Genomic DNA, 14,336 nt, shown 5'->3' on the forward strand with positions numbered 1-14,336 from the left:
TTTTATGACACAGCAGTTGTACTGTAAATATATATATATATATACATACACACACACACACACACACACACACACACACACACACACACACACACACACACACACACACACACACAACAATTCTTACAATGCGGTGTGCCTCAGGGTTCCATTCTTAGGCCACTATTATTCATCATTTATATACATGATTAAAACACAGTTTCTCCCAAAATATCTGCAGATGACACAACATTAGTGTTGGCCACTGATTAAAAAAAATGTAATTCTGGTTTACTTAGTTTTGCAAAATGGTTCAGAGCAAACTAAATGACACTAAATATCAGAAAAATTTGAACTTACATAATTATTCAAAAAGAATACATAGAGGAAAAAGACCCTGTAAAAACGTATCAAATATGTCATGAAATGTTTCAAGTCAAGTTCTTTGGAATTATCATAGACAAATAAACAGGCTGATAGACAGATCAGTGTGTTTATGAAAGCATTTTGTTTATGCAATGTGCTCAACGGTTGGTTTTCTTGTTTTCCAGACTGTAAACCAGAGCTACCAATTTTAGTTTAGCTGCCAGCCTTCTGTAGTACAACAGGCATGAGAAAAGCAGCACAGCAGGTTCACTTGCATTCACCTGTCCCACAATGTGTGTCACTCATTCTGCAGCTGCTGAGTCAACATTCAAATATTTGGAATATCAGTGGTTTGAAAACCAGAAACAGCAGGTGGAGAGATTTGAAAAAGGAAAAAAAAATCAGTCCACGCCTGCCTGCCTGACTGACACAGCAGGGCAGAATCTGAATCAAATTTCATTTGTCTGCTTTCTGGGCCACATGTTTCCTGGCCAATGACCTATCACCTCGTTCCTGTAATCCTTTGACAATGATGCTGCGATCTGGCGCTTCCTCAATCTCTCAGTCCACTGCTGACCAGCAGCTGTATGGGTTTATGTTTAGGTAGAAAGAAAAAAAGGAGACAGAAGGGCAAACTCACTTCTTTTCTGCTTTTCCTGCCTTCATAACATGAAGGTATATGTTTAAGGCTTGATAACGCCTCTACACCATCCCGGAAAACTGGGACACAATACGATCATTGCTAGGCTATGATGTCTAATAACAAAACCATATACATGGATGATCACTCCAAATGACAATCAGAAAACGCACCATCCGGCTGTTGAAGGGATGATATTAAAACAATTAAATCCCCTCCTGAGCCTCGGTTACTCAGTGTGGTAGGGAGGCCCACTCCTGAACTTTATAGCCTGCAGCAGACATACAGTATACTGTACATACTTTGTATATTTGCATACTGAATATGCACAGTACGGAATGCAACATGCATACAAATGTATATGCAAAATAATAACATTTCTGAGACCACACCACACACACATGGCCATACTTCTCAGCAGCCAGCGAGCTAAACCCCTTCAATCCATGATGTAATCTCTAATGTGTTCAGTAATTACAAGGTCCTGGATTCCTCTGCTGCTTGGAGCCACCTCAGCCTTATGTAACAGACGACTCACGTGCTGACAGTTCAGTAAGCAAGATTACAATATGGCTGCTTTAAAGCCTGCGGCAAGACAGTCCAGCATTAAATCCATCAGCTTGCTCAGCTCAGATCATGACAGTCAAGAGATGACGAGGAAAAAAAAGATAAAAGGAAAAAAGAGATGGTGGTGCTCCTGACCTCAAGGAGACCACTAGCCATAATGCTAACAGTCAGTCAGTCCATCAGGTACAGCTTGCTGTATTTAACACATCAGTAAACAATTACCTCATTCACGTCACGGATCATCAGAGAGAAGACTGACAATATACGATTGCCATTTCAGTTCAGTTTGATTGTGGATGCAAAATGGTGCAGTAGCACCCTGTAACACAACATGCAACTTAAAAATGCTTTAAAACAGAGAGAGAGAAACAGTCCAGAAAAAGATGGCTTGGTCATGTAAATTATGTGTGTGAGAGCAGGTTTCTACAGTAACCTCATGCATTATGTTTAAGTACATTCACTCTACCGCAGTTATTTGTGTGTACTTGTGATCCATCAATAAAATATGATGCATTAGTACAGATTAAACGACCTAACAGTGTTAGAAGTGGATAAAATTTGCTTCACCTTGACCAAAAACATCATCCGTGTACTGCTTGTATATTAATGACTGTAATAATGAGCCAGTAATATGACAATGAAAGGGACGATTCTTCATAATCTACTCAGCCTTTTACGAGCCTAATTGTGTATAAAATGTAAATTAAAACAGAGTGCAACCACTTGCAAACACACCGTGTTTGCTGACAGCACTCTTAAGAACTGTACTATCCTTTATGCAATCATGACACTATCACCTGTTACCAATGAACGTGTTTGCCTGTGGAACATTCCAAACAGGTGTTTAGTTGCTCCTGTCCCAACTTGTTTGAAATGTGTTGCTGCATTAAATTCAGAGTAAGCAGATATTTACAAAAATCAATGAAGCTGATGAGGTCAAACATTGAACATTAGACATTGGACATACTATATTTTCAGACTTCTAAATAAAGACAATTTTCAGTGTAGAAATAGTACTTGTAGTAGACTGTTTCTGACTTATTATTGTTACTTTTATGTCAGTAAATGATTTGAAAACTGCTTTCACCACTGATTATAACGACATTCTGCATGATTTCAGCTTGAGTTTCAACTTCTCAACAAGAAGAGGTGTACAACATAATAATCTGTGTGCACTACATCTTTCAGATAACAACAAAAAGAGCAACAAGGGAAGGCATCAAAAGATAAACCACCCAAAATGGGTGAGAAACAGCACAGCAGTATTCGTGAAGAATCTGTGGCAAGAGGCAAGAGGCCCATGACAGGCTCCAACAATCAGCAGCAACGTCCATGTAAACCTCCCAAGGAGCTTAATCAACAAAGCCCCTGCTAAAAAGCTCTAACACTCTGATTAGGGAGTGCTGAAAGAGGTGGCCACAGCTAAAAATGTATCGTCAACTGAAAGAAATTCTGCTTTCCAAATAAGGCCACCATGGAGATGACGTGTCCTGTGCAGCGGCCACAACAAGTAGCAACCAGAAGCGTCAAGGGACACCAGAACTTACTGGAAAGCGGTGAACATCCCCAGTTCGTCATCGTCGTCGCACGGCTCCATCCTGCCAGCCGGGCCGGACAGATGAGGGAATGAACGGGTGGAGAGAGTGGGATGGACGCCCCGGCCCCACCGCCGCCAAAAGGCTCAGAGCGTCAGAGAAAGAGCTCCTGTCCCGCTCCCTGAGTCCAACTCCTCCACTAAAAAATCCACCTCTGAATCTCTTTGAAAAAAAAAAAAAATCCCCAAACTCAATTTTCTATGTGTGTGTGTGTGTGTGTGTGCGCGCATATGTGTATGTCTGAGTGTGTTCCTGATTTTCTTTTTCTTTTTTCATTCCTAGCTTGGTGCCAAATGTTCCAGCTTAGCACTGTTGTGCAGCACCGCTGGTGATGGATTTAGCCGGGGCATCTGGGCCAGCGGGGATAAACTCCATTCACTCACACACAGAGACACACACACACACACACACACACACACACACACACACACACACACACACACACACACACACACACACACACACACCAATGCACGGACACCAGTGCGCACACATGCGATGCAGGGAGTGTCATGCGGTGTGAGATCGCAGCGGACAATATTGGGAAAACCTCCCCCACACGGCATCATCAGAGAGATGACAAGATGTGTGATATACAGTGTGTCCAGAACACTCACACACACAAACGCACACTCTTTCCCCACACAAAGCGGGTGGATCAATGCATGAACAGATGTGTGCCAACTTTAGAGCTGCTACTAAGCGCAGACATCAGCAGCTGTACTTACAGCGAGCATGTGTGTGCGGATCTCAGACACAAAGATGTCTGAGGCTACTCTTAAACCCCGATACCACCGAGTCAGAATGTGTGTGTGGCACAGTGGACATTTCACACGTGTGTGAATGTATGGGAATCAATGATTGCGATTCTCTGTTGTTGGAACACACAGAGGTCAGCCGCGCCTGCGGGCATGCAGCTTAACACAACAATAATGTATATACAAGAAGAGAAGGACACATAATAGTGCAGTCGTCCTTGCTGACTCGGTAGAGGAGATAAACGAGGACTGGCGACTATAAAATCTGATTGTGTAGAGCGAGAAAGAAAATTTATTCACGCAGCGTCACATAAACTACTACTGCCCTCCCTTTTCTCTCAGTGAAATCGGGGGTGAGCACAAACTACATGAAACTACTTAAACACACAGTAAAATCCTGGTCCCTGTGGGGGTGTGGAGGCAGAGGAGGAGGGTCATTGCTGAGGACCTTCACTCCCTTTGCATTAACATGTGGACAAAGAGAATTCAAGGACAGGGTTTACACAGACTTTAAAAATCTCAAAGGGTAAAATGAGACCAAATAAAGGACGGGAGATGAGCCTGAAGCCAAGATTTTAGAAATCCTGCTGTCATGAGATCCCCAGTGGACACCCAAACCGCATTCAGTTTTTATATTCTATATATTCAGTCAACTGTTATACATGCATAAAGTATAAATCCTTTGGACCTCAGTATATTCTACCAACCAAGCGTCACATACCGAAAGTGTCAGGTATCAGATCACATTTACTGGTTATTTCATCAGATATTCCTGATTCAAACTGGAACCTTACGAGCTTCAGACTATTTGATTAAAACATAGGTCAAAACATGATTACATTCCCCACACTACGGTGTCATGTGGGCACCAATGTCAGATCCCAGCCCTTTTCAAAATGAGCCCTTTGATGCACAATATAAGTCAAGACCCAATTGAATTTTTATTTCTATATCTTGGCAATAAATGAATTTCATCAGTCAGTGTTGTAGGTATCCATCATTCTCCTTTCTCACTTTATGAACAAACATGGGTTTTGTTTGACCTGGTAGGTCAAAAATGACCTATGTGTAATTTTTTAAATTAGCATTATACTAGTATAGTAGTATGATTGATAGTAGTATAGTATTTATAGTATGTTTTTTCTTATCCATGTGGGTAAGTTTGATGTAGTAATACAGTTGGTATGTTTTCTTATAAAGTAAGAACAAGGAAAGGAAAATAATCTGTGGCAATTAAAAACCAGATATTCAATGAATACTTCGAACATCAAATGACAAAATAAACTGATTTTAAAAAATATAAAAGATTGGAAATGAATATGGCCGTTGGCTGAAGCTGTTTGCATGGTTTGTACATTAAAGGGTTATAGTAGTAGTATTATCGAGAATCAGCTCATGAACTAACCACCACGTGTGTTTTGTGAACTTTTTGACTGCCAAAACCCACGAATTCACAGACTAAAAACAAGAGGACATGACCTACTTTGGCTCAGTGGTATCAGGTGTAAACCTCGACAAAGAGAACAAAGAGAGTGCCTCCAAAAAGAAGCTCCCGACACAAATTCGATGGTATACAGTGGATGCCCCTTGCAGGAATACAAGAGGGATAAAGCTCATCAAGGTGAGGTCAGTTTGTGTCGCCATGATCCATTGTTTTCCTACGGAGAGCACGAAGACGCCAAACCTCACCACAACACTACCGTAAGTATTGCGTGCCGTGCAGATTTTACACCTCACTGCTGGACTCAATTCTGCTGACCTTGCTTGTTGCCTAGCTTTTAATGCTCAACTGGTGATGATCAGTTGAGATGACAGCTCACAAGATTACCTCTGAGAAACCAATGGACAATGCCCAAACCCTTCCTGATAGTATGGTTTTTGCTTGTCTTTTACTCTGACAGAGGACAACTGTGTTAGACTAAAAAACAGTATATACTTCACCAGTTCTCTGATAGGGTGCGAACCTATGCTACACAGTGTCTGTGTTCTCTTGCTGTGTGCCCTTGCAGAAGAAAGCCTTCCACAATCAGGCCAGATCAAGTCTGGAAAACTGATCACAACTTGCAAGTGAAGGGCTCAAATTGCTGAACTGCAGGTATGGAAGGCAGGTTGCAGAGAAAGTAGACCAAGATGAGGTGCTCTAAAAGTAAAGCCAAGAAACAGTGACACTGGCAAAATCTCGGCCTTGGGCCCCAGTGGTGTATTGTCACGGCTTAACAAAATGTGTTCAGGATTTATCAGAATGCTCCAGAGAAAGTTACAAAAGGATCTAGAAAGAAGCCATAAAGAGAAAGATTTTCCAGCGTTCAGGCAGCTGAAGCAGAAAGCAATATGTCAACAAACTATTAAACATCCGCATCTTCAATTCTGATTGTTTGCCAGGAAATCCTGGCTGCTGAAATCCACTATTTATTTCTAAAATGCTGTGTTTGCTTCTGACAAATTTCTTTCGAAATTGATGCAAGCAGCATATGCTTTCCCCTGTCCAGATCAACAGTGAGCCAGGAAATTTTTGAGTGATGTTAGTGAGAGGAGGAGGTGGCTTTAGGTGCATTTTCTGCCAATTTGGAAGGTCCAGAGCCACCAGAAACCAGCCCGCTGGAGGTCTGCTGGCCTAATTCAATAAAACACCTGTGACGGCAAATGCTGCTTTGATAAGCCAAGTGATATACAGCACCTCCAATCTCAAAATACTCGAGTTTCTAACATTGAGACGGCTGGTGAAAAGTCTGATTATCCCTCTGATTTATGACTGCATGGTCTGATGTCCTCCGCAGTCACCCTTTGTGGCTGAGTACGTCATTCTTTTGACAGCTGAATCTGGCTTCTGTATATGGAAATATCATCTTATTTGTATTGCAAAATGCAAATGGATGTTCCAAAGAATTGTACGATGACCCAAATTACTGTCAAGGGAAATTTAGCAGTTTTGGCAGCACTATGATAATGATTAATGTCTGTTTTATAGAATATTCCACATACTAACTAGTCAGATTATTCTGGTCTATTTGCAGATATAATGCTAGTCCTGCACATTCCAGTTCAGTGGAGGCCAGCTCCATTTGCTTCCTCTGAGATGCCACCTGGCCGTGACTGATGGCCAAGTCGCTATCTATAGCAATGTCTACAGGGACGTGACTCCTGATTTCTACATGCTCATGACCCCACTGTGTCTAATTTGATAACTGGCAAGATAAAACATTGAGGTGAGACTCAAATATCTGCTGATATGGTATATTCTGTCCATATGAAATATCAGATATCAACCAGCTGGTGTTTTCCACTGCAGATATGGTCACAACCACATGGAAAAAGGTGAATAAATGCTATTTCTTTCCTCATGTACAGTAACCCTCTTCTTTAGTCATGTGTTTTACAAGCAAATTCTACATTTAAAAGTAGAATTGCTGACATATTTCCCCGAACATGCATAAATGTGTGAGCTCGCTCTGCTTCAAAGGTTAGGATTTAGAATTAAAGTGAGGTTTCAGGTTGGTGTGAAAGTGAATGTTTGGGAATAAAGGTGAGTATTTAGGGAACAAATATGGGATTAAGGAATGAGAATAAGCACCTGAATGCCCAAGAACACACACATACAGGTATGTGTTTTGTGTGTATGTTGCGCTGGAAATGACTCCTCACCAAATAACTGGACCTCAGACTAGACTTTATGTAACCCTGTTTGTTTTCTGGGAAAAGCAAGCAAAAGAGTCTCCTCAGTAAAGGCAATTATTTTTATCCACTTACTATCATGAGCTCTATTTTATGTAATCTTTTGTGGTTTGTCAAGAGATAGATGGGGATAGTTTGGAGAGAAAAAGGATGGTAAAATCAGGGAGAGAAGGGAGAACAAATGAATGGCAAGGTGAAGGGAGGGAGGAGGATGTTGGTGATGATTCATTTTGCAAAATAAAAGATGACTGGTTTGAAATTCAAGGTGCCGGGACTGTTAAATGTCAGAATAGAACTTGGTCTCTGTGCCGAACTGTCATAAATTCTCATAATCTGTGTCATTCACATGCCATTCACGGCTGAAAGAGTCTCATCTGGTGGTTTTGATGCAACAGACGGCTCCAGAGCGCCAAAGGTCCTCACTGTTCCATTAAAAAGGAAATAGATTCATTCTCTCCTTCATTACAATCTCTCCTATCAGCCATAATACACCAGGAATTCACTGATTCAGCCACCAGCTGACCAGCACAGAAAATCTGTGCTTCACTTTTCCATATTGTTGTTGTTTGCACCAGTAAGCTCCCTAATAGTCTGTAAGCTCGACAACTTTTCTCCACATCTAATCACTGCTTAAAGGTCAATATTTACTCAAAAAGACAAAATGTGTTATCTCAGATAGCACTGCTCTCGATTTTGATGAATAGCGCACGTATTTTCCCAAAATAACAACTCTAATTAAATGTCAAGATGTCTCGCTTTGATGGGCCGTAACTCACAAGTCTGCATTCCACGCGCGCCCGGCTATGCTCACAAATTCAACTGGTGGTCCAATGAGAACATGGCAACTAAAGGTCAAAATTGTAAATGTGATGCATCAGACAAAACTGATTTAGTCGTCTCGACAAAAACAAACACACATTTCCCTTTTCTATCTCATTATTTCACTTCGCTTTTGTATTGAGGCGGCATTGTTTCCAGTCTGATAACGTTCATATTGAAAATCCAGTGTGAGCAACATGTGACTTTCATGCATCAAGACCCGCCATATAATGTTATCTAGTGTGATCATAAAAGCCATTCTGGTCTCACTTTGCCACCATGTGCAACCATAGCGATGGTGTAGCCATGGACTCAACCAACTGGCACGAAGGGATGGTAATCGGGTTAGAAATGTCCACCATTCACTCTCCTTGCAACCCTGATTTGGTCTCAACCGACTCCTGAGGGGATTATCTGGCTCTTTATCTGCTAAATCCTCCACTGTGTTCACCAGCTAGTCGTTAACTTTGTCTGTCTGTTGTTTGGCGCAGGATACGTAGACATGAGGTTGATCACCAAAATGTAAGGAAAGTTGGGAGCCCTAAAACCAAAAACTACAGCCATGTTTCCATCAAGGTGCATTTTGAAATACTGCATGTGAAAAGATTGATGAAAATGGCAAAATTTCCATGAAAAACTTTCACTTTTCAAAAACATTTCAACACTCACTTGAGGTGGCTTTTGCCTTTTTCAAGAAGGTTTTAATGCACTAAATGGGAGCTGTAGAAGCCGGTGAAGTTCTGCTAATAAAGTGAACATAACTCACACGCCTTATCAGCTGTTTCCACGACAAAACCAAAGAAGAAGAAGCTGTTTTTGCTGTCCTCTTCTTCCTGGATATTCCCATAACAATAATCTGAATCTATGCACAGCATGAAATATGGCCGACGCTAGCTGACATGACAGAGCAATTACAACTTGCTCAAACCTACAAATCCCTGCAGACCAATTTCCATTTTTCTCTCAGGTGGCTAAGGTGAGTTGTTTCCAGTTTTCAACATTCTTCTTCTTTTACTCCATTTTTTAGAGCAATGCACAATGTCTTACACCGCCAACTTCTCATGAAACTAGCCCAGTTTATTCACTGTAAACCAGTTTTAGATAAAAACACAGCTAATGAGCCGAAAGACACTAAAAATGACTGATAGTACATTGCTACCATGATGGGGACGACAACAATTCAACATATTCTGAACCCACTGTTAAGATTTATTAAGATTCGAGTCAAACTCATTAAAATCCATCATGTTTTAATGCCTCGAATGAAATAGTGTGCGACAAGTGTTCAGATTCTTGACTTCTATAAATCTAGGCTAGGAAGTAACAGCGCATATACTACATGTGGGTTTATGAGCGGCTAGCCGGCAGACTGCACTGCAGAGCTTCACGCTGAGGCCCGACTTTAAATCCTCTCAAATTTTATGTCAGAACCAGAGAGGCTGAAACAAGTAGAGTACAGAACGCAGTTACTACAGTAAGATAAGTGGGAGGGCTCTGGTCAGAGTGCCTCCACCCAGCTGTGGAAATGTCTACAGTGCTACACACTGAGCGCGCCTGAGGAGACAGGTACAACTTTCTCCAGAAGACCCAAATGAAATGAGGCACTAAGTGCACTAGAACATGGAAACACACTTTTATTCAATTATCTGTGCTGTGCCATAAGTGGGCGAAATTGAATAGAGGCAGCATTTTGTGCAGAAAAGTCTGAACTAGTGCAATACAGAATGTAAAACGTATGAAATAAACAGCCAAGGCATGAGGAAACAATTCGCATCATCACATCATATGGTCACGGAAGATGAGATCTGGGTAAATACTATATCTTATCTTACCTCATGACTCAGTGTGCCATCACGCTGCCTGTCTCTGCCCGACTGTATCCTAATCCTCAGGCTGCCACCAGCAGAGCGGCAGGCTCCAACAAAAACAATAACCACAAGTGCAGTGAAATTGCTTTATGTTTGGGTCAGCCAGGGTGGGGTGACAAATGGGAAAAAAAGAAAAGTTGTTGTGAAGCAGCACAGATACCAGAAAGTGGAGGAGAAAAGATCAAATGAGACGAGAGAGAAATGACGAGAGTTGGAGAAAGCTGGGAATCAAGGGCAGAGGGTCCAGACGAGTGATGATCGGGGTCAGGTGATTCACCAGCTAGCAGAAAGTCGCTCAATCTCTTTATCTGCTTTTCCCCGTTTCTTTATATCTCTAGCTCTCTCCCTCTGTGGCATGATCCTCTTCAGGCTGCCTCTCCCCAGCCCTCCCCTTTAACATCTGGGAATGTTTTCTTTTTTTCTGTTTTGTTCATAAAACTCAGTCAGTCACACGATTTATGCTCAGAAATACTAATTATATTAACAGAAATGCTAATTATAGTAACATTTGTATTACTATTCTCACGTGAGGCACGCCATCTTGTTCCAGATGGTCCAATCGTCACTAAGCTTCTCTAAATGCACCCACCAATGGGGTTTAAGCACACTGACTGCTGTGGCCTTTTTTGACTTTAGATACCACAGAAGAACCTGCACATCACCGAGTCAGAGATCAGCAGAAGAAGAAGAGAGCGCAGAAAAGGAAATACCATTGGAGAGTCGAGTGCAAAACTTCCATCCAACAGGGAAGCAAATTTCACTGGAGCCAAGAAGTGGAACTGGAATTTTCCCTTGCGGGACTAATAAAGGAATATTGAAGCGTTTAGCTTAGCTTAGCGAAAAGACTGAAGGCAGGGGGAAACAGCTAGCTTGGCTATCTTCAAAGTTATACATGTTTAAATTAAACAGGTTTATGGGGCAGCTCCATGGTATAGCTCTTTCTTGATGAACAGTTTATCTGTTCATCAAATATACTTCAGTGACAAACAGAGCCAAGGACGTTGCTATGCCTGTCTGTTGTTAGCCATGGCTCCAGCACAAAAGTTCTAAAACTACAAATTGCTGTTTTTGTTACATTTCTGTTTGTGTACTCTTGTGTACTCTGTACAAGATACAGCATTTTTCTAATGTGTTGGTGGTGGTGTTGGTCAATTAACTGCATTTTTGAACATTGGACAAAGCTAGGCTAGCTGTTTATTTCCTAGCCTACTTCAAGTCTTTATGCTAAGCTAAGCTTTTCTCCTCCTTGCTCCAGCTTCATACCTACACCACAGACATGGATGTGATATCAATCTTCTCATCTAACTCTCTAATGGATAGTTTGAAGTTTGTTCCAGTATATAACATACTCAGTTCATGCATTTTTGTACATATTGTATACTGAATATCCTTTACATGTACAGATGTACATATACCTTAAGCCTAACCCAAGAAAACTTAGCATTGTCAACAAGATTCCCATTTTCACGGCTGAAAGTGAATATGTTTAAAAATACAATAAAGTCAAGCTGACTTTTGTCATTTCTATTCAGACATTCCATCTCGCAGATGGAAAGCCAGCTACTGACAAAGACAGAGAAAAGGCCAAAAAACATTCATATTCCTCAGCTGGCTCCGATATGTTCCTCAAGCAAAGTTTAATCAGTCGCCATGCAAAGATACCGAACACCCTACAGGGAGTTCGGGGTGATTTACAGACACGGTGAGAGTCAGCCAATGAATGTGTTCAGACTTTTGTCTTTCTGTGGAAGGCTAATTATATATATCGGGTCATAGTGGAGTGATGGAGACTAAGAAAGGAGAGAGAAAAGAAAGGCTTGATGAACAACACCTCGGGTTTTCCCACTTGCCAGAGACGATGATTCTCTGAAGAACGCAAGGAGAAGTGATTTATGGTCTCCATCGAAACTAATGCAGGGCTTGTTTTATCCTCTCTCACAGTCCTGCTACTGGGAATCAGACTCCCATTACAGAACCACTCATGATTAAAACCAGATAATCATCGCCATTGTGGGCTGAAAGCTAAGTCTCAGTGAGAACACTTGCATTCATGTGCCGCTGGTACAAATCTTTTATCCTCTTCTCCCACCCCTTCTAGAGAGGGTAGTGTTATTTTCCTGCTGCCAAAGTCTCAGCTGGAAAGGGAAAAGAACAAAGCTTGCTTTCACTGAATGAAACCTTTTTTAATGACTCACACACCTTTATCAAAATATCAATGTGATGCCATCACAAGCTGAAAAAGTAGGCAGCCCACATATTGATATTGGTGGGCTTAATGAAAACATGATTAGACCCTGTTTCTATCGATCAATCAAGTGAACTGTTTGTATTATGTAGAAGTCTACATGAGTGAAATGATGTATGAGAACAGATTCACCTCACTGATGAAAATGCGGGAAATAATGTATGTTATGCTGCATTTGGGCACAAACTAACACACACTGAAAAGCCTGAAGAGCGTTATTACAATTACAGGTCAAACCAAGGTGGCATATTTCAAATTGGCTGTAGCGTGGAGAATTGCATGTTTGCTGTTGCCTTGATTAAATTTGAATCTAACACAGACAATCATTCAGGCATTTTACCACAGGAGTCACATAGCATTAGCATGATTGATGTGCCTTTATTTTCAAGGACACTTTGGCACACAGCCACGTTGACCTTTTTTGTTGCCTCAAGCTAGTGGTGCGACCCTGAAGATGATATTGTCTATTTGTTTTCATTTGTCTAATGCTTTGCTGTTGGACCAAAGATCAAACACCTGCTAAACTAATGACATTCCCATCAGCTTCATCTGTACTTCATGTTTTGTGCAAATCAGCAAATGTTAGCATGCATTAAAATGAATTGGCGAATGCGGTAAACACCTGCTAAACATCTGCATGTTGATATTATCATGCTCGCTATGCTGACTTTGGCAATGCTGTGCCTGAGTGCAGCCTCGAAGAGTCACTAGCAAGGCTGCAGACTCTTTTCCTTTAGCAGATTACCTTTAGAAAAATTACCCAGAAAAGTCCATCTTCCTGTGACATATGCAACATATGTAGACAAGGACTAATTGCAACACGAATCTGCACGACACTGTGAAAAAGTTAATTCCGATTTCTCACCTGTAGATTGGACATGAAAGTGTGTCTCTCGCTTATTTTCACCTTGTCACTAATGAATGCTCTAGTTATCACTAGATGTACTTACTCATCATTTCCAAGAAAAGATGTCTCCCTCCATGCGACCTCCCTGGTTGCCTTGACTGAAGGAGACTTCTTCGGCTTCTGGTCACTGAATGGATTACAGCCACTGGGAGCTGTTACAGGAGTCAAGACGTGGTCAGAGCTGACTGATGTGAGGTCAGTGCTAAGGTCAAATGATGTCCAAGAGGAGTCAGAGGAGGTAGAAGGGCTGGTGTCCACCATCTCCTCTCGCAATCCGTCTCCTAGGTTCATTGTTCAAGAATGAAAATGAAGAGAATGGGATGATGGGGTTAGTAAACTGGGGAATGAAGTGGGGATGAGTGTGACGGAAAAGACTTGGATGAAGGCTGGTAAGGAGATGATGGCGTCAAAGGATGTCTTGATAAAGCAAAAGCTTAGAGTGGATGAAAAGGAAGGAAGCAGGAAGCACTTCTAAATTAGATGACCGAATGGAAAGAGATATGACTGTGTACTCCGATTGGCCAAAAGCTTCTCAGCCTCTTCTCTTCTGTCTCAGTAAAGGACTGAAGAGAATCAGGAGAGGAAAGGAAAAGACAAAAGACCAATCACAGGAAACATTAGACAGCAGAGATGGCGATATGGATGTGAGGGCAGGAAAAGAAAACCACTCAGGGACTAAGGAAGAAGCCAGACACAGAGACCAGAGAGTGGGATGGAAAGATAGGTCCCGGCTGCTGCAGATGGAAGGGGGTGAACGCAAACAAAAGGAGAGGTGGAATCAGGTGAAAGGTGCGGGCAGCAGCACTTATGAGGCGATAGCTCACATCTCATTACGTCTCATTACATCCCATTTTTCCCCCCCAACAATTGAATCATGTGGTAAGTGGAGAGAGACGGTGCCGGACGGGAAATCGATTTGA

The sequence above is a fragment of the Chaetodon trifascialis genome, chromosome 24 (genome assembly GCF_039877785.1).
Source record: "Chaetodon trifascialis isolate fChaTrf1 chromosome 24, fChaTrf1.hap1, whole genome shotgun sequence".
Lineage (NCBI taxonomy): Eukaryota > Metazoa > Chordata > Actinopteri > Chaetodontiformes > Chaetodontidae > Chaetodon > Chaetodon trifascialis.